At 42.4% G+C, this 18,506-nt stretch overlaps 1 protein-coding gene across 1 annotated transcript in view; it reads left to right on the top strand.

Moving 5' to 3' along the window:
• DNAH11 (dynein axonemal heavy chain 11) overlaps positions 1-18,506 on the top strand; it is a 4,606,558-nt gene that overhangs the window by 4,288,219 nt on the left and 299,833 nt on the right. The gene's annotated exons all lie outside the window — the stretch shown is intronic.

Raw genomic sequence — 18,506 nt, 5'->3', positions numbered from 1 at the left:
GTACTGTGGAGCTTTTCTCCCCAGGCCTCCATTGAAAAAGGGCTTTTGCTCAGATGGACTATCCCAGTTAACAACCATCAACTCAAGTCAATCAATAAATAAATAAATGTGCCCACACAAGAACTGGTTCAGCAGTATCCATATTTATGGGGATATGATAAAATGAAGTACTTGTGAGTATGGATTAAAAAAGGATTCTGTTGTGGAAGCTAAGGATCTGTAGGAAGTGACTAAAAAGATAATACAAAAACTGTGAAATTGGAAGTTCAGTTTTATGGATATGGATACAAGATGCAAGCAGTGAAAATGTTTTTAGTCCCTTTAGTTTTATACACAGGTCAGGCATATTTTTATCAACAAGAGAAGTTGTAGATAGCAATTAATAAAGAGTTGGAGGATTTTATCTGGGAGGGGAAGATGGCAAGAGTTAAGTGGGATAAATTGAACCTTCAAATAGAAGTAGGTTGTTTGGGATTACCTGATTTGAAGGAGTTTTCAGAGCTACAAAGTTAAGGCTCCTATACATAGCACAAGCAGAAAGCTATAATTCAAACTGGAAAGGGATGATGATGAAGCAGGATGGGAAGCTCAAGAAACAAGGAGAGACTGAGATTCTGGATATAGATCCTTAAGGAGAATAACAATAACCATACAAAATATTATATTCACAAACTAGCACAAAGTATTCTAAGAACTAAGCCAACACAGGGATGTAGAAAGGAGCTTCAGCTGATAAGGGTTGCTGCAATTAGGGATATAGACAATAGGCACGAGGAGGCTGGAATTTTTCCAACGAAAACTGGCAAGGGATCCAAGGTACTGGGAGCAAATAATTAGACAGGGGAATGTAATAGAATGGGAAGAGGCTGAGAATTTATTTGGACTGCAGGCTAGAGACTGTCTTCCCCATAAATGATTGATATCAGAGTATAGGCAAAGAGAAAGAAATAGTGGGATCCTAAATGAAAGACCAGCACTGGCAGAGTTTTTAGCAGAATTTAGAACTGAAGCTGCTGTTTAAAAGGGATAATTAGAAGATCATGTAAAATATTCCTTGATAACTATACGAATCAATAAGAGGATGTTAGAAAGGATTGGGAAGAGACCTTGGATAAGCAATTTACAAAGAAACAATGGGAGGATATATGTATGACACCCAAATACACAACCAATTCTAGAAGATTTAAGACCTTTGCTTGGAAGTGTTTGCACAGATATTTTTATACTTCAAGTAGACTCCTAAGAATTTTTCCTCAGTAGATTATGTTGAATATGAGTGGAGCCTGTAAATCTAAATTATCAGTGGTTTATCGTACATCCAGTGTGGATCCATTTGCATGCACATGTAAGACTTACAGACAGCTAAACTTGCTTAATACCCCCCCGACATGCTTCCTTAAACTACAGTAGCTGTCAAGGTACAAACAATCACTGTTCTACCTCTACCCTCTTTACCTTTGTTCCTTATTTCAAATAAATGAACAAATTCATTTTAATATTTTCTTTAAACACATTCCAGAATTAAACATCATATTGACAGTTCAACATGGCCTGTCCGACTTCATGTCCAATTCACTGTATATATTTAGGACTAAGTTTGCAGACTCTTCCTGCCCATGTCACATACAGATTTTGATTGGAATTAGGAACTGTCTTTAGAGGTTTGGAGCCACGGTGGTACAGCGTTAGTATTGTTGCCTCACAGCAAGAGGCTCTCCTGTTCGATTCACAGCTGGAGTGCCTTCTGTGTGGAGTCTGCATGTCCTCCCTGCAGTCGAGTGGCCTCCGAAAGACATGCATGAATGGGCGTGCCTTCGCTGAAGGTTGGGCGTCGGGTTGGCAACTTGGCACCATAAAAAATCTGCTGCCAACCATTAGCGGACCGGAGTTCCGCTGTGGTGACCCCTAACCGGGAAAAGCCGAAAAGACAAACAACTGCCTTTAGAGGTTTATTGGGTACTGAAACATTATTTTGCATTTCAGAATTGTTTGAAAAAAAGGGGTCTGTCTTTTTGGAGCTGATTGATTGTCGATTCAATCAAGGAACTGGAATCACTAGTACACACAGTTTGATGTGGCTTTGACTCTGGGACAGGCAAAATATGTCTGCAATTTCTTCTGTAGTTTACTCCTGATTAAATTATGTAAGATCTTGGTTCAGCACAAATGTCCCTCACAATTCCTAAATGATCATGACTTTTGAAGTCTGCATTCCAAGAACTTCTCCTTGCAACAACAGTCAAAGAGGTCTACTGGTTTTGTCATAGAATAATTTCAGTGAGTGATGCTTTGTTGGTAGTTGAGCTTTGACTATCTTACTTCTCTATGAGGTTGGCACTAACAGCTGTTTGCTAATTGGAATGGTTGCTCCTGTTTGTCTTGACATCAGTTTTTGAGCTGGTGAACCAAGTGTCTGGTCACGAGGAATGTTTTGAAGGCTTAGTAAATTGAGGAATACATCAGTTGCATCTATTTTGGGTTTTTCCATGAAATGCTTTGCACTGCAGACTGCATGTTCAGCGAAGCCATTGGTTTGTGGGTATTCTAGACTGCTGTTAGATGAATAAAATCCCAAGATGCAGCAAATTCTTTAAACCGTTGACTAGTGAATTGTGCACTGTTATCTGAGATGACTTTATGTGGGCTTCTGTGGACTGAGAAGTGTCTACTTAGCTTTGTGATAACTGCTAGATGCCAAATCACGGCGTAAGTCGACTTCAAACCATCCAGAATACAGATCAATTAGTACCAGGTAATATAAGTCCAAATAGCAAAACGATTTAGGGGGAAAGATCAACTGGTATGTAAAACACAACAGTGTAGAAAAGTCAAAAAATTGCCAGTTGTTCACGGTAAAGGTGGTTCCAAAACTTTAATAAAATAGTAAAAATAAAGAACAGGTAAGCGCTTTCACATGAAGCTTCTTCAGACCTATTGTCAAGTAAAAACTCTAACCAGCTTTTAAACCCCTTGTAACAGTTTCATCCAATCAACTGAAAAAGCATTAAAAGTTGCTAAGCAACATAATTGCATTAAATATGACAATTAAATAAACTAATTAAATCTGCTTACATTCATATTCCTAAAAACAACTAAATGTTATAATGACTATTAAATTAAATACTCATATCACCTATTAACTTATAATTCATAAGAAGATAAAATGGATTTTTAGACTAGGGGCACATTATTCCCCTGGCCTCAATGAACATGTTTCGATACAACTCGCACTGAGAGCAAGACCCCTAAAAAAGAGGTGGACAAAGAGGAGCTAGGGTAGATGGAATGTTTATATACTAACACGTACTAGCTAAGCAGTTATGCAATTTTAAGATGTACATTTTCTTATTTATTGTTTTCTTATTTATTATGTTTTCTCATTTATTGTGTTTTATGAAATAGATTAAATGTTCTTATGAATTATTAGGTAATAGGTGATATGAGTATTTAATTTAATAGTCATTATTATATTTAGTTGTTTTTAGGAATATGAATGTAAGCAGATTTAATTAGTTTATTTAATTGGCATATTTACTGTAATTATGTTGCTTAGCAACGTTTAATGCTTTTTCAGTTGATTGGATGAAATTGTTACAAGGGGTTTAAAAGCTGGTTAGAGTTTTTACTTGACAATAGGTCTGAAGAAGCTACATACAAAAGCGCTTACCTGTTCTTTATTTTTACTATTTTATTAAAGTTTTGGAACCACCTTTACCATGAACAACTGGTGTGTTTTTGACTTTTCTAGTACCAGGTAATGTTGACCATTCCATTTGAAAATATCTACTGCTACTGTTGACCATGGTAAATCAGAGATTGGGTGTAGATGAAGAAGTTCTTTTTGTTGTTGCAGTTTGTTACTGTTACAAACTAAACATGAAAAAGTCTCTCTTTCAATATCTTCATACATCGAGGGCCAGAACGCAATGCCTCTTGCCCTATTTTCAGTTGATTCAGTGCTTGGGTGGTCTCTGTGCAAAATTTGTATGTATTCCTCTTGCAAGAATTTAGGAACTACTACCTTTGGGCCTTTCATAATGATCCCATCTTCCACTACGAGCTCATCCCTGAAAGGGAAATACTGCTGAATTTCAAGTGGCAGACTTCTTTGACATATTGGCCAAACCTGGTTGATAGCAATATTCAGTTTTTGAAGAATTGGATCTATAGCAGTGTGATTTCTTAACTCATCAAGCTGTGATGATGAAATGTGCTTGACTTCAAAATCAGTTGTCTCATTTCTGTGTTGTTCTGTTGTCTTTCTGGGTGCTCGTGACAAGGCGTCAGCAAGATACATGTGTTTACCTTTTGTGTAGACAATGGTAAGGCTGTATTTTTCTAGCTTTATCATCATGCGTTGGAGTCCTGCTGGGGCTGTACGTACTGGCTTGTTCAAAATGGTTATTAGTGGCTGGTTATCTGTCTCAATCTAGATTGACCTTCTGTATTTATACTCATTGAATTTGAAGCATGCAAACACAACAGCAAGACGTTCTTTTTGTATTTGTGCATAGTGCATCTTTGAGTCAGAGTACGGGATGCATATGCAACTGGAATGCTCTCCTCAGACATGCTGCATCAAGTCTATGCTGAGAGGCATCACAGGTGAGTGTCACAGGCTTATGGACATCATAGTATCTCAGTGTGGGTGGACTGGCAATTTTTTTAAGTGTCAAATGCCTCTTGGTGCTGTTCAAACCAAGATCATTTTATATCTTTACATGTTAACTCATGCACTGGTGCAGAAAGCTCACTAAGGTTTGGGATGAATTTTCCCAAATAATTAATCATACCTAGAAAGCGCTGTAAAGATGTAACATACTCTGGAACTAGCATTTCATTGATTGCTGTTACCTTGGCTGTGGCCCTGAATCTGTGAACACGTGACCAACATAGTCGACTTCCTTCAGTTTGAATTTATATTTTAAAGGATTCAGCTTGAGGTTAACCTCATGTGCATGATCTAGAACTTTCCTGAGATTTCTGTTTTGTTCCTTTTCTCCATTGACTTCAACAGTAATGTCATCCACAATAATGGCACAAGGATATCCAGCACATATCTGTTCCATGGTATGTTGGAATACCTCATGGGCAGAACTGATTCCAAATGGCATTCTCAAAAACCTGAATCTCCCAAATGATGTGTTGAATGTTGTTAATAAAAATGATCTGTTATCCAGCGAGATTTACCAAAATAAGTTCTTGGCATATAAAACTGAAAAAACAGTTGAATTTGGCATTACTGCTGCTACCTCCTCTATTGTGTGTATTGGATGATGAGAACATTTAAGGGTTTTATTTAAGTCTCTAGGATCAATACATATCTGAATGTCATCTGAGCTCTTCTTGTGGGCTGCCACCATGGATGATACCTGTTCAGCAGGCTCTGCCACAGGGGTAAAAACACCTAAATTCACCATTCTGTCTAATTCTGTTTTTACTTTACTTTGCATTGCTAACCAGGATCTTATGTGTAGGTCTGACAACTGGGTTTATTTCATAATTCAGCTTCATAGAATATGTAATTGGGAGCTTGCCAATTTCATCTTTGAAGATGTTGGCATATTCTTTAAAGACATGTTGTGAAAAACTGTCATTTTCATTTGTATTTAGTTGGTGAACTTCTTTATTGAGCAAAATCAGTCCCATTCTTAGGCTGTCTTCTAGGCCTAGTAAAGACTGTACATCTCTTCTAACTACATAAAATTGTAAATCGTAACTGTTATCTGCAGAATGGCAAGAAAAGACTGCAATGCCATCTGTCTGAATTTCTTTGCTGCCATAAGCAACTAGTTTTGTGCTCCTTGTTGAGTCAAGGCTCTCTCTCAACTTTTACTTTTGCATAAGCTTTTGTTGACATAATGTTACATTTGGATCCAGGGCCTATTTTAAGTTCTACTGGTTTCCCATTAATTTGTAGAGTGAAAAATGTTTCACTATTTGCTGACAAGTGGGAATCCACTGTGTCGACTGTTTCACTGACCACAGAAACACCATCAATATAAAAGGTTTCATTACCATCATCAGAGTCTACTACAGTCTCTGTTTGATCCACACTCTTCGTTGGATTACATTTATTATGAATCTGTATCGATTTGCAGAACTTTTTGAAATGGTTCCACTTTTTGCTTTTGTGACACTGTTTGCCATAGGCTAAGCATTTTTCTCATTTATATTTGTAACTGTCCCCACAATTACGATAATTAACAATGGCAGGTGGTGTGGCATATCTCCTCAGGGTACATTTATGAAGCTGTACTGTCTTAGTTTTTGTTGCACACTGTCAACATTTGCAGTAGCAGATACAGCAAGGATACTAGTATGTTCTTCTGTGATTTCACATATCTGGCAAATTTCAACTTTGCTCAATGTTAATTCACTATCACATAGTAGAATTTTCCTCACAGTATCATTATTGATGTCACATACAAGGCAATTTTTTATTAAATCATCTGGTAAATCCCCAAATCTGCATGTCTTTGCTTTATTTCTTAAGTTAGTAACATATGATGGAATGAATGTGATGTGAATGAATATGATGAAACAGAAACGTGGTTCAAGGCTGCAGAGAGCACCCCTGCCTTACCAGGCTATACCTCATTCCACACATTCCGACCCCAAAATGAGGTCGGGAAGACTAAGGGTGGTGAAGTTTCTATTTTCGTTAAAAACAAGCACACCTCCAAACTGGTTTTCCAGTATGATGCACTAGAACTTCTCCAGGTGCAATTGACAATTGGCAAGACACCCATCCAAGTTATAGCTAGCTATAGACCCCCCTCCATGACTCAGGACACCCACTCTTCCTAACTGGACCTACCTGAATCCATCAAGGTACCCCCAAACACCCTGATCCTCGGTGACTTCAACTACCCCACCATAAACTGGGTGAACTATTCCTGCTCTAATGCAATCACCCAGCGATTCCTTGACTTCATCAGTTCTAATGTACTAGACCAGCTTGTCTCATCCCCCACAAAGGGAGATAGCATTCTAGACTTTGTTCTCATCAACATGGGTGACTGCTGCACCACCCCCATAGTAAGTTCTTCCCTGGTGAGATCAGACCATCGCTCTGTCTCTTTCAAAGTGTCTGTCCCATCCAACCCCCCCCCCCCCCAGCCATAACCAGGCTAAAAAACTTCTCAAAAACAGATTACAACCTTCTAAGGGAGGGTATCAGTAGCTTCACACCACCGCCCCCCTCTCAGAGGATGCAGACAAACATGCTGATCAGTATTCTAGTGCAGTATACAAGCACCTGTACAACTGCAAGGACTCAGCCATACCCAACAGAACTAAAACCTGCTTCTCAAGGAAACACAAACCTATGTGGTGGACATACTCTGTCAACAGGCTTTACAACAAAAGGAAGAGACTGATGTCCAAGGGTAAAAAGGCACAAATTCCCAATTGGAAAAACCTCCATCCTTAGCCTCAACAAGCAAATTATATCACTAGTGAAAACTTCCAAAGTCAGTTATGAATTGAAACTAGCCTCTGAAACAAAGGCTAACCACAAAACCTTTTTCAGTTACATCAGAAACCTCCATAGCAAAGCCCAGGTTTGTTCCAAATTAGTTCTTAATGGTACCACTTACACTGATCCTGTTGACTTAGCCAACCTGCTAGCAAATAGGTTCAGCACAAACTTCACCCCCCTGTCCCCCCAAGGCCAATTCGACATCCCTGATACTTGCCCCGCACCTCACATCTCCATGGATCAAGTGTTAAAGGTCCTATCCAAGGCAAAAACACAGCTTCCATGGGACCTGATAGTATCTCAGGCTGTATTCTGCAACATCTCCAGCAAGAACTAGCCTCGCCACTGAGCACCCTATTCAATCATATCCTAAGTACAGGCTTCATTCCAGCAGAATGGAGAACTGCCATTGTCATCCCTATGCACAAAGGTGGTGTCACTACTGACCCTGGAATCTATCACCCTATTAGCTTGACAAGTCTGATCTGTAAAGCCATGCAGCATATTATTATGGACCTCATAAACAAGGACATAGCAGTCTCCATGCACTTGACCCCACCTAGTTTGGCTTCGTCAAGGGCAGATCTTGCCTTTTGAACCTGGTTGACTTTTTTGATACTGTCGCCAAGACACTGGATGAGGGAAAGTGAGTACATACAGCTTACCTTGACTTGGCCAAAGCCTTTGACACAGTCCCCCACTCAGACATCATCGAAAGCGTAAATCCCTAGCTCATCAAGTAGGTGGCTAACTGGCTCACTGATAGAACACACAAGGTCAAAATAGGTGCCACCACCTCTGACAGCAAACCTGTCACTAGTAGTGTCCCCCAGGGATCTGTCCTGGGGCCCCTATTGTTTGGGTTCTACCTCTCATAGGTCCAGGCAAAGACAAAAAGCCTGTGGCTGACCAAGTTTGTGGACGACTGTAAGTTGGGTGTTGTCATTGACTCCCCAAATGATGTTAACATACTTCAAGAGGGTCTCACAGCAACATATTACTGGTGCCAAAGTCATGGCCTTAAGTTAAATGCAAAAAAAGTATTATCATACCATTTAGAAAAAAGACAGCCCCTACTGATTACCACATTAACGGCAACGCCTTAAGCACAGAACCTGTGGTGAGAGTCCTGGGTATACAAGTTGACAATAATCTCACATTTGACCATCATGTAGCGGCAGTAGTCAGAAAAGCCTTTTACTTGGTTCATCTCATAAGTAAAGGGATTGCATTCGAAAAAAGGAGGTTATTACCTCTCTGTACTCCTTCCTCATTAGGCCAATAATTGAGTACAATGCCCCATTTGGTATATACCTCTCCAAACACCTGCACCAACTGGAAAAGCCACAGAAATACCTCAAAAGAAAATCCATGGCCTCCAACACCTGTTCTATGTGGACAGGCTCAAATCACTATCACACTACTGTGTATCGTACAGATTGCTCAGAGGTGATCTGTGTCTTGCCTACAAGGCAAACTCAGACCCTGCTCTACTAGAGATGCTCCATATCTGTAAGTCTAACTCCTCGTGTAGTACGTGATCAGAAGGCTTAAATCTAATATGTGACATTAACAAAACCTGCTGGAGAGAGGTTTGTCTCCCAGAGGCTGCCACGTCTCTGGAACAGACTCCCCATACACGTCAAACAAAGTATGTCACTTACCCTCTTGAAGTGCAACCTTGATGAGTGGATGGGTAACCGCAAACTTGTCCCAGGGGTTCCACCTGTGTCCCTCATTGACAGGGGCAACAGGTGCTGATTGTGGTTTCTTTTTTGGATAAACTCTTGGTTAGGCTTGTAAGGGCCCCAGAGCCATTAGCTTAGTAATCTCCTATGATCCTATGATATGCTTCTATAGTTTCATCTGGCTTTTGATTTCTTATATTGAATTTATGTATCTCCATCATTATATTCATCTGGAGGTTACACAGTTCTCTGAATTTACACTTTAAGCATTCCAGATCTTCATGGATTTCAGCTTGGGCAATGATATGGCAGTTTTCTCCTTCTCCTGCATAAACAGCAGGTGCATACACAAAATAACTTTCTCACTCGATAGCCTCCAAGCCTGCCAATTTGAGAAGTATAAATGCTTATGTGCATGCATCTGTATCTGAATATGCAGCCACTATGAAAATATGATATTCTTGTGCAAACACAGATCAATTCTCTGCAACATTATCATCAAACACCAGTGGTTCGGGTCTGCAAAATCCATCTACCATGTCATCAGTATATATTTGCTTACCTTTTGCACTTCAGTCGCTCATTACACTTGGATGATATTTAGTTAGCATCCCGCTTCTGACATCATGTTGAATGACAAGTGGAGCCAGTAAATGTAGGTTATCAGTGGTTTATTGTACACTCAGCGTGGATCCGTCTGCATGCACATGTAAGACTTACACACAACTAAGGTTGCTTAATACTACTCCCCCCACGTACTTCCTTAACTACAGTAGCTGTCAAGTTACAAACAATCACTGTTCTACAGATTGCAAATGTTGATGTGATGGGGGGGGGGGGAAGAAAGAGGCAACTGGGAACATAGTTTTGGTAGTGCAATGAGTTGACATGTAGATAGCAAATGTAGAGGTGTGATTGGAAAGAAAGAGGTAATTGGGAACATAATTTTTTGGAGTGCAATGAGTTGGCAGACTTTGAGAATTCCTTGCAGACAACTCTATAAGAGGTGCTCGGTGAGCAGGTCAGTGTAACTAAGAAAATGCTTTTTTTGGAGCTATGACATAGAATCAGAACTACATAGACATAGTAGGGCCTTGCTTAGTTTACTTATGGTGATTGCCAATAAAGCAATTACTAGAAATTGGAAAACAAAGTCAAAACCAACTGTACTAGAAGTAGGAAATATGGTAACAGAGATAAAACAATTGGAAATATGATCTTTAGAAAAGGGTAGTAGGCAAATTACATAGAAAAATGGAATTGTGGGAAAATACATGCAGAATAATGTTTTGGAGGAATGAGGTTTAAAAGATGGCAGGATCTGAATGCACTATGCAATTAATGTTTGACAGTGACTGGATAGATTATAGTTGATGTATAATGTTTGCAACTAAAAATATGTCAATATTTTTTTTTCATTTATATAAATGTATGATTGCCTGTGTCACAAGTGATCATTAAAAATGCTTCTTGTTTTAAAAAAATGAATTGATCAAGATTAAACATAATATGTATTTAGCAAAATATATTGTTCGAGTGGCAGCTGACTCCTCCTAAGACCTGGCCTAGTACATTTTTCCCTGACCCTGCAACATGGAGTTTGGAACTACTGGAACACCTGTCCCTTGGCTTTCCAAGTAGAAATAGTTTTCAGTTTTTATGCAGGAGTACCTTGTGCTGCCCCAGTAAGAGAGTTACAGGCTTCTTTCATGCTTTGGATGTTTGTGCCTATACTTTTCTATAAACAGTTCCAGGCCATTCTTCTCATTTTTTATAGTGAAGGAGGAATTAAAGTGTAACTCTTATTGGTTAATCAAGTCCTTTGTTAGTTATGCTTCAGGGTATTGAACATTATGTTCAGTTGTCTTCCTTATCCGCTACTGGGCCTGTAAGTCTAATTGTGCTGAATTCATTCTTGAGTTGAACTTCCCATCTTTGCTAAAGACTCTGGAGTATCAAATCCATGTGTGTGTTGAATATGACTGTGCTGAACTTAAGTTTTAAAAACAAACTACAGCTGCAGATGGTGCACAGGGTATGCTTAATACCACCTTTTCTTTTCATGTGAGAGCTAAACTTCAAGATTGTGACTAGTAATCCTCTGTCAGAAAGTGATTGGGTATCTGTTGTACAATGCACAGACTGTTACAGTGTAATACATACTTGGCAGATGACTGATACAGGAGAATGTATCTGTCTCATCTTGATCTAATATTTTCATGGCTGTATAGCGAGGCTCAGTACAAGGACATTTTCTCTTCTGTATTTATAAATGGTGTACAAAGTAACTGCTTCTTAACTCAGGGTAACTATGTAGATAACAGTGTCTTGTTACATATTTGCAGTTTTATTACAGATCACAACAATAAAATAAACAATGATGTTAAGTTGTCAATCTCGCCTTCATTCTTGCTGGATGGGTTCGGAGCCGATCCTCGGCTCCGACACGGCCACTTACTAAAGCTCGAGAGCTTATTTTACCGGCTCGAGGCAACCCTATATCCCATGATGCTAGGCGATAATGTTCAGTCACCCTTTTGAGTTAATTTTTCACCTAGTTGTTTCTTTTCAATAGTTAGCAACTAACTATTACTGTTTTATCCTTTTTTATCCCTCCCCCTCCACTCTTAGGTTAGGCCTTAAGCCTGCCCCTTTCCTAATTTATCTTAGGGATCCTGTGGAGTGTTTGGGTGTGTCAGTATCCCTATTAACATTTTTATTGTTAATTTATAGTTTATTGAGAGTGTGTGTGTGTGTGTGTGTGTGTGTGTGTGTGTGTGTGTGTGTGTGTGTGTGTGTGTGTGTGTTTCTCTTACCTTTGTGAACCCTCGACACTGTTATGTCGAAGGAACCAAAGGAAACTAAGGTCTCAGGCTTTAAGAAGTGTGACTCGTGCTGTCAGAAAATGTCTCTGACAGACGGTCACATATCTTGTGTTTACTGCCTGGGACCCCTGCACCTGCAGGACTCTTGTTCAGTATGTGATGCATTCAGTCCAAGAGTCCTGCAGGAGCGCAGGAACAAACTTATACTGAGGGGCTTGTTAAAGTCCGAGGGCTCCCCAACTAAGTCTGTGTCGGGGAGGCCCTCGAAACCAGCAAAACCGTTGGCTCCAAGTACTAAGCCTTCGACTGCTGGCTCCTTGTCTGTGCTTAGATCGGCTCTGGCTGGAGCCGATCCCTTTGAGTTACAGGTTCCGGTCTCGGCACCACTCGGTGCCGATACCTCTGAGCCCATGCTTTCACTGTCGGCTCCGGCTGGAGCCAACGTGTCCTCGGCTCCGTTGGCTCCATCTAAGAAGAGGTCAAGATTCCCTTCATTGGAGTCCATCCATTCGGCTCCGAGGTCTCCCCTGCTCTCGGAGCGGAGCCATCGGAGCCGATCTTCTCGGTCATCCAGACTTTCAGATCACGACCTTGAGAGAGTGGTAAGTAGGCTGTTAAAGTCTCAGGCATTGGCCCAGATGATCTCTAGCCCATCTCATCAGACGGTAGCTATTACGACTCCACCTAATTTTCCTCCTTCGACTCTCCCTCAGAGTTCGGAGCCGGAGCTCCTCGGAGCCATGACTGTTGTGGCGTCGGAGCCGATACCTCCCCCTTCAGCTCCTTTGTCTTCCGCTCCGATCTCCTCCTTGATACCTTCATTGGACGGATCCGGGCGCCTGATCTCTCTCGTCGGCTCCGAGGGGGCGAGTGGCATCGGACCATTGTCCGACCCCGTTCTCCCTCTCGGAGCGTCGGCGCTGGTGAGTTCAGCCCCGACATCGGCCTCAGAGCCTTCCCTGTCAGTGCGGCCTGGGGTTCCTACCTCTTCGGAGCGGGGGCCCTCTGGCCTTTCTGATAGGGGAGCCTTCGAGGTGATGAGGAGCGTACTAGCCCCAGGGCATAGTCAATGGTCAGCTCCATCAGCTCCTCCCACTACAGTGCCTGCTGATGTCTCTTCCCACTCTCTTGCTCCCGGACCCAGAGATCCAATGCCTCAGGTTTCCCCACTGGGAATTTCTTCCTCTTCCGAGGCTTCTCCTGACCTGTCAGCGGAGCCTCCGCATAAGAGGACATGTAAGAGGAAGCATGTGGACTCCCCTGAGTCCATTACATCTGACACTGACTTGGATGAGTCGGAGGGATCCCCAAAGTCCCCCTCTGAGGATGTCTCTTTCTCAGACATCCTAGAAATCCTGAAGCAGAGGGGGAACTGGTCTTCCCTTAATCCTTCCGAGGACGAGTCGGTGTACCTGGAGGCGTTTGGTTCTCGACCCTCCACCTCCTGGGTGTCTCCGCCTTTTGACCCCCTTATGGAAGTAGTGGCTCAGAAGGCATGGTCAGCCCCAGATTCGGTGGAACCCACCCCTCGGAGGCCATCTAAATTCATCACAGCACCAGTTGACAAGCAATTCCTAACAAAAGGTGTACTGGTGGATGCCATGGTGGTGGCTGCAGCCACCAAGAAGGAACTAGCTGATTCTTCAGTACCTATCCATCCTTCCAATAAGGATTCTAGGACCATGGATAGGTACGGTAAGCAGATGTTTTCTTCAGTGACCTTTGCCATGCGGTCGCTGAATTACTTGTGTCACTTCACCCGCCTTCAGAGAGATATTCTCAAAGAGTTGGGAGAAGTCTTACAGGATCCATCAGCTGCTGGGTCCCAAGATAAAATAAACTCACAGCTTGGAACCCTGAACTCGATTGTTAACTCCTCCATGCGTCTAATTTCATATGCAGCCGATGGAGCGAGTAGGTCCGCAGGCACAGGAGTGGCCTTAAGGCGTCACGCCTGAATGCGGCTGTGTAATTTCGCGGACCCTTTCAAGGCGTCCTTCACAAATTCCCCTTTTGATGGTTCAGCTTTGTTCGGACCTCAAGTGAAAGACACCTTGACCAGATGCGAACAAGATGGCAAGACTCTTTCTGCCGTAGGAGTCCGTTTTTCCACCCCTTCAAGACCATACCCTAAGGGTCAGAAGGGTGGGAAAATGTGATTCCGCAAATCTCAAGGAGTCACGCCTGATGCAAGAGGTCAGTTTACCCCCAAAGGCAGAGGGGGTAACAACAACAGACGCCGCCCTAGGGGCAGAGGGGGTCCGCAGAACCAGGGTAGCAGGGAGCCTCTCTCTGACAAACCCTTCCAGCATCCCTGAGATGTTGCCCGATTGTCCACCTTCAGAGGCAGTCGGGGGAAGATTGTCGCTGTACCCAATAGCCTGGCTTTCCCTTACTCAAGGCAAATGGGTACAGTTGATCATATCCGAGGGTTACAAAATTCCCTTTATCCAAACCCCAATTCAGCAAAAGGGAACCCTTCCAGATGTTCCACCCTGACTAAGGGAACTAGCAGTATCAGAAATATCAAAACTGCTAGCAAAAAGAGCCATCCAGCCAGTCCCAGCAGACCAACTAGGATCCGGAATCTACTCAAGGTTCTTTTTGGTACCGAAAAAGACAGGAGACTGGAGACCAATATTAGATCTCAGCAAACTAAACAAGTTTGTAAAGAGAACAAGATTCCGGATGGTCACGCTACAGTCCATTCTGCCCTTTCTGGGCAAGGACAATTGGATGTGCTCCATGGACCTTCAGGATGCGTACTATCACATCAAAATTCACAGGCGCTCCAGAAGGTTTCTCCGCTTTCGGCTGGGGGCCAGTCACTACCAGTTCAGAGCCCTGCCCTTTGGTCTCACTACAGCCCCCAGAGTGTTCACCAAATGTATGGCAGTGGTTATGGCTCACCTGAGACGGCAAGGATTCCAGGTGTTTCCATATCTAGACGACTGGCTTCTCACTGCCACCACCAGACATCAACTTCTCCAAGCCAGAGCTTACACCATTCACATTTGCAGAGGGCTAGGAATCTCTATAAATTTCGAAAAGTCTGCCTTGTCGCCTTGTCAGTCTACTACCTTTATAGGCGCCAACTTGAACACCGTACAACTTTCACCAAAGTTAACAGATCAAAGGGTCTTAGATATTCAAAACCATGTCCATGTTCTTCTTCAGAGTGACAAAATTCAGGCCAGGTATGTCCTGAAAGTATTGGGTCTTATGGCGGCCGCCATAACACTTCTTCCCCTTGCACGTTTTTACATGCGTCTTCTACAGTGGATGCTTTTCGCCCAATGGTCTTTTCAGCAACTCCCCATGCACCACAAGATCATGATAACTCAAACTTGCAAAAGTCATCTGTCCTGGTGGATATTGTCCCCTCAAGTCCATCAGGGCAGACCCTTTGTTCCTCCTCCACCGGTCGCCACAGTGACATCGGACGCCTCCCTGATCGGGTGGGGGGGGGGGGGCATTTTCAGGGCAGGATGGTCCATGGCACTTGGCAACCTTTCGAGCGCCACCTGCACATAAATGTATTAGAGATGAGAGCAGTGCTTTTAACGTTGCAAGCCCTCCACAACTCTCTTCCCCTAGGAACTATTGCAATTCAAATGGACAATATGTCCGTAGTGTGGTATATCAACAAGCAAGGCGGAACCAAGTCCTATCCTCTGTGTTGAGAGGCACTCAGACTTTGGCAATGGGCGATCTCCTCTCAGCGGTTTCTGATAGCAACGCATATCCCCGGGAAGTCCAACATCATAGCGGACAGGTTGAGCAGAGCTATACTCATGCCACACGAGTGGTCTCTCAAACAATCGGTAGCAGAAGAGATTTTTCAGAAGTGGGGCCTTCCTTGCTGTGATCTTTTTGCTACACCCCAAAACAGCAAATGCCCCGACTTCTTCACCCTTCCAGGTCATCCCCTCAGAGACGCTGTAGTCCAAGATTGGTCTCGGGGACTTCTCTATGCCTTTCCACCCCTTCCTCTAATCCCACAAGTAATTCAGAAAGCAACCGACCTTGAGAGCCAAGTTGATTCTCATTGCCCCTTATTGGCCTCGACAGATATGGTTTCCGTTCCTACATCATTATCTTTTGGTACAGCCTTGGCATCTGGACCCAGCTTCAGATCTGTTGACCCATCAGTCGGGGCAGCTGCACCAATCCCTACATTCTCTCAACCTCACTGCTTGGTTGCTCCACTTCCGTCCTTAGCCAGGCTTCCTATGATTTCTAATCCCGTCCGGGATATCATAGTAGCTTCCCTTAAATCTTCCACCAGAAGGATTTACACTAGTAAATGGAAACGTTTCTCCTTCTGGGCAAAGGCAAGGAATATAGATCCCTTTTACTGCCCCAATTCATTCGGTCTTAGACTTCCTATCCGAAATTTTTCATTCAGGGTCTTCTGCCTCTACAGTAAAGGTTCAGTTGGCAGCCATATCGAATTTTCATACAGGCTTATCGGACCACAACATCATGTCCAATAAGCTTTGCAAAGCCTTCCTTAAAGGTGTATATTTACTTAAGCCTCCGATCAAAGACACTCCACCTCAGTGGGATCTTAATTTAGTCTTAACATCCTTGATTCTCCCCCCCTTTGAACCTGCGGTCTCCTGTTCATTGAAATTTCTTTCCTGGAAGACACTCTTCCTAGTCGCCATTACTTCTGCTAGGAGAGTATCAGAGCTTCACGCCCTCTACATTCGTCCTCCCTACTTAATCTTCCATAAAGACAGAGTTTCTCTAAGGACTAATCCATCCTTCTTACCCAAGGTGGCTTCGCAGACAAATTTAAATCAATCAATTGATCTTCCAGTTTTTTCCCAAACTATACTAATAGAGCGGAGCAAAAAGCTACATTATCTAGATGTTCACCGCCAGCTCCGATACTATTTGGATAGAACCAAACAAATAAGGAAGTCTGATCAACTGTTTTTATCGTACGCAGAAAATAAGAAAGGCCTTCCTGTTTCCAAGGTAACCCTAGCTAGGTGGCTGTCTTCTGTGATTACATCTATTTATCAACTCAGAGGCAGGGAATTAACTTCTAAGCCAAAAGCCCATTCAACTAGAGCACTAGCTAGATCTACAGCCTTTCAAGCTAGACTACCAATAGACACTATCTGTGCGGCAGCCACATGGGCCTCTCCTCATACCTTTGTTTCGCATTACAAATTGGACATGGCCTCCAGGGACAGAGCAACATTTGGTTCCACCATTCTTAAGAGTCTGTTCCAATGAGCCACCCAGGATGAAGGTGCTAGGGACGCGGTCCCATCCAGCAAGAATGAAGGCGAGATTGACAACTTAACATTGAGAAGTTATGTACCTACCATAACGTTCCATGTTAGTTGTCTTCTCTCGCCTTCTTTCATGCATCCCACCCACCATCCCCCTAGCCTGGACAGACCGAGAAGATCTTCCCTTCCTTGAAGGGTCCTTTTATTCCCTTGTTCACCATCTAGGTGTCCTAGGATATATATAGTGTAGATAATTATCTTTGGGGGGGTTTATCCCTCTTCCTCCTCCTTCCAGTTGGAGGATTTTGTTTTATTGGCCTATGCTAGGTTTTTCAGCTTACAAACGAGATCTGGGGAGTTATCGCCTAGCATCATGGGATATAGGGTTGCCTCGAGCCGGTAAAATAAGCTCTCGAGCTTTAGTAAGTGGCCGAGTCGGAGCCGAGGATCGGCTCTGAACCCATCCAGCAAGAAAGAAGGCGAGAGAAGACAACTAACATGGAACATTATGGTAAGTACATAACTTCTCATTTTGTATTACAAAGAACAGTAGTTTATGTCACAAGGGTTTGTATACACAGTGAAATGCTCTTTGGAACCTGTTCTATGTACAACACATCTATTAGCATTTAAAACTTTTATTTAAGGAAAGAGTACCTTTGCTAGCTGTGTCTACATTACATATCACTGTTGATAAATACTATTTATTCTTCTTGTTTTCAACACTGAGAAATCCTTCAATGATGAACCGGGTCTCCAGTTGATGGTTTATTCATTCTTTTTGATGGAGACTAAATTTGAACATTTTGTGTTGATTTTCTTCTTTTTCAATCTGATCTGATTGCTTATTGAAAAAAGGCTACCATCCTGTCTTGCTTATATGCACAACAAAATCAATCAAAATCATTCTGCCCAGTCAGTCAGATATGAATATTTTCCTTGTCGACTCTTTCTGTTTATAAATAAAGAGCATAATATAACCTGAAGAGATAGTGCTGAGAAGTAGTGTTGCAGTAACTGCATTAAGTCACTTAGATCAGTGTTAGACGGATAGAGAGGAAGAGCATTACATGGTATTACCTTTATGACGGAAAGAGAGAGATGATGAGAATAAACTGGTCTGCCTTTGAATGCATTTATTATTCTACCTCTGCTTCATCCATTATATTCTCCTTCACCCTTTTTCCATCTGTCCCATGTCCTTTTGAATGACTTTGTGGTAACCTGTACATCACACTCGGAAGCCCATTTTATGGGTCCA

Source organism: Protopterus annectens, chromosome 3.part0, assembly GCF_019279795.1.
Source record: "Protopterus annectens isolate FY-2018-M chromosome 3.part0, PAN1.0, whole genome shotgun sequence".
Taxonomy (NCBI): Eukaryota; Metazoa; Chordata; order Ceratodontiformes; family Protopteridae; genus Protopterus; species Protopterus annectens.
The sequence above is the reverse complement of the archived record's forward strand: the minus strand, read 5'-3'. Positions and strand labels throughout refer to the sequence as shown.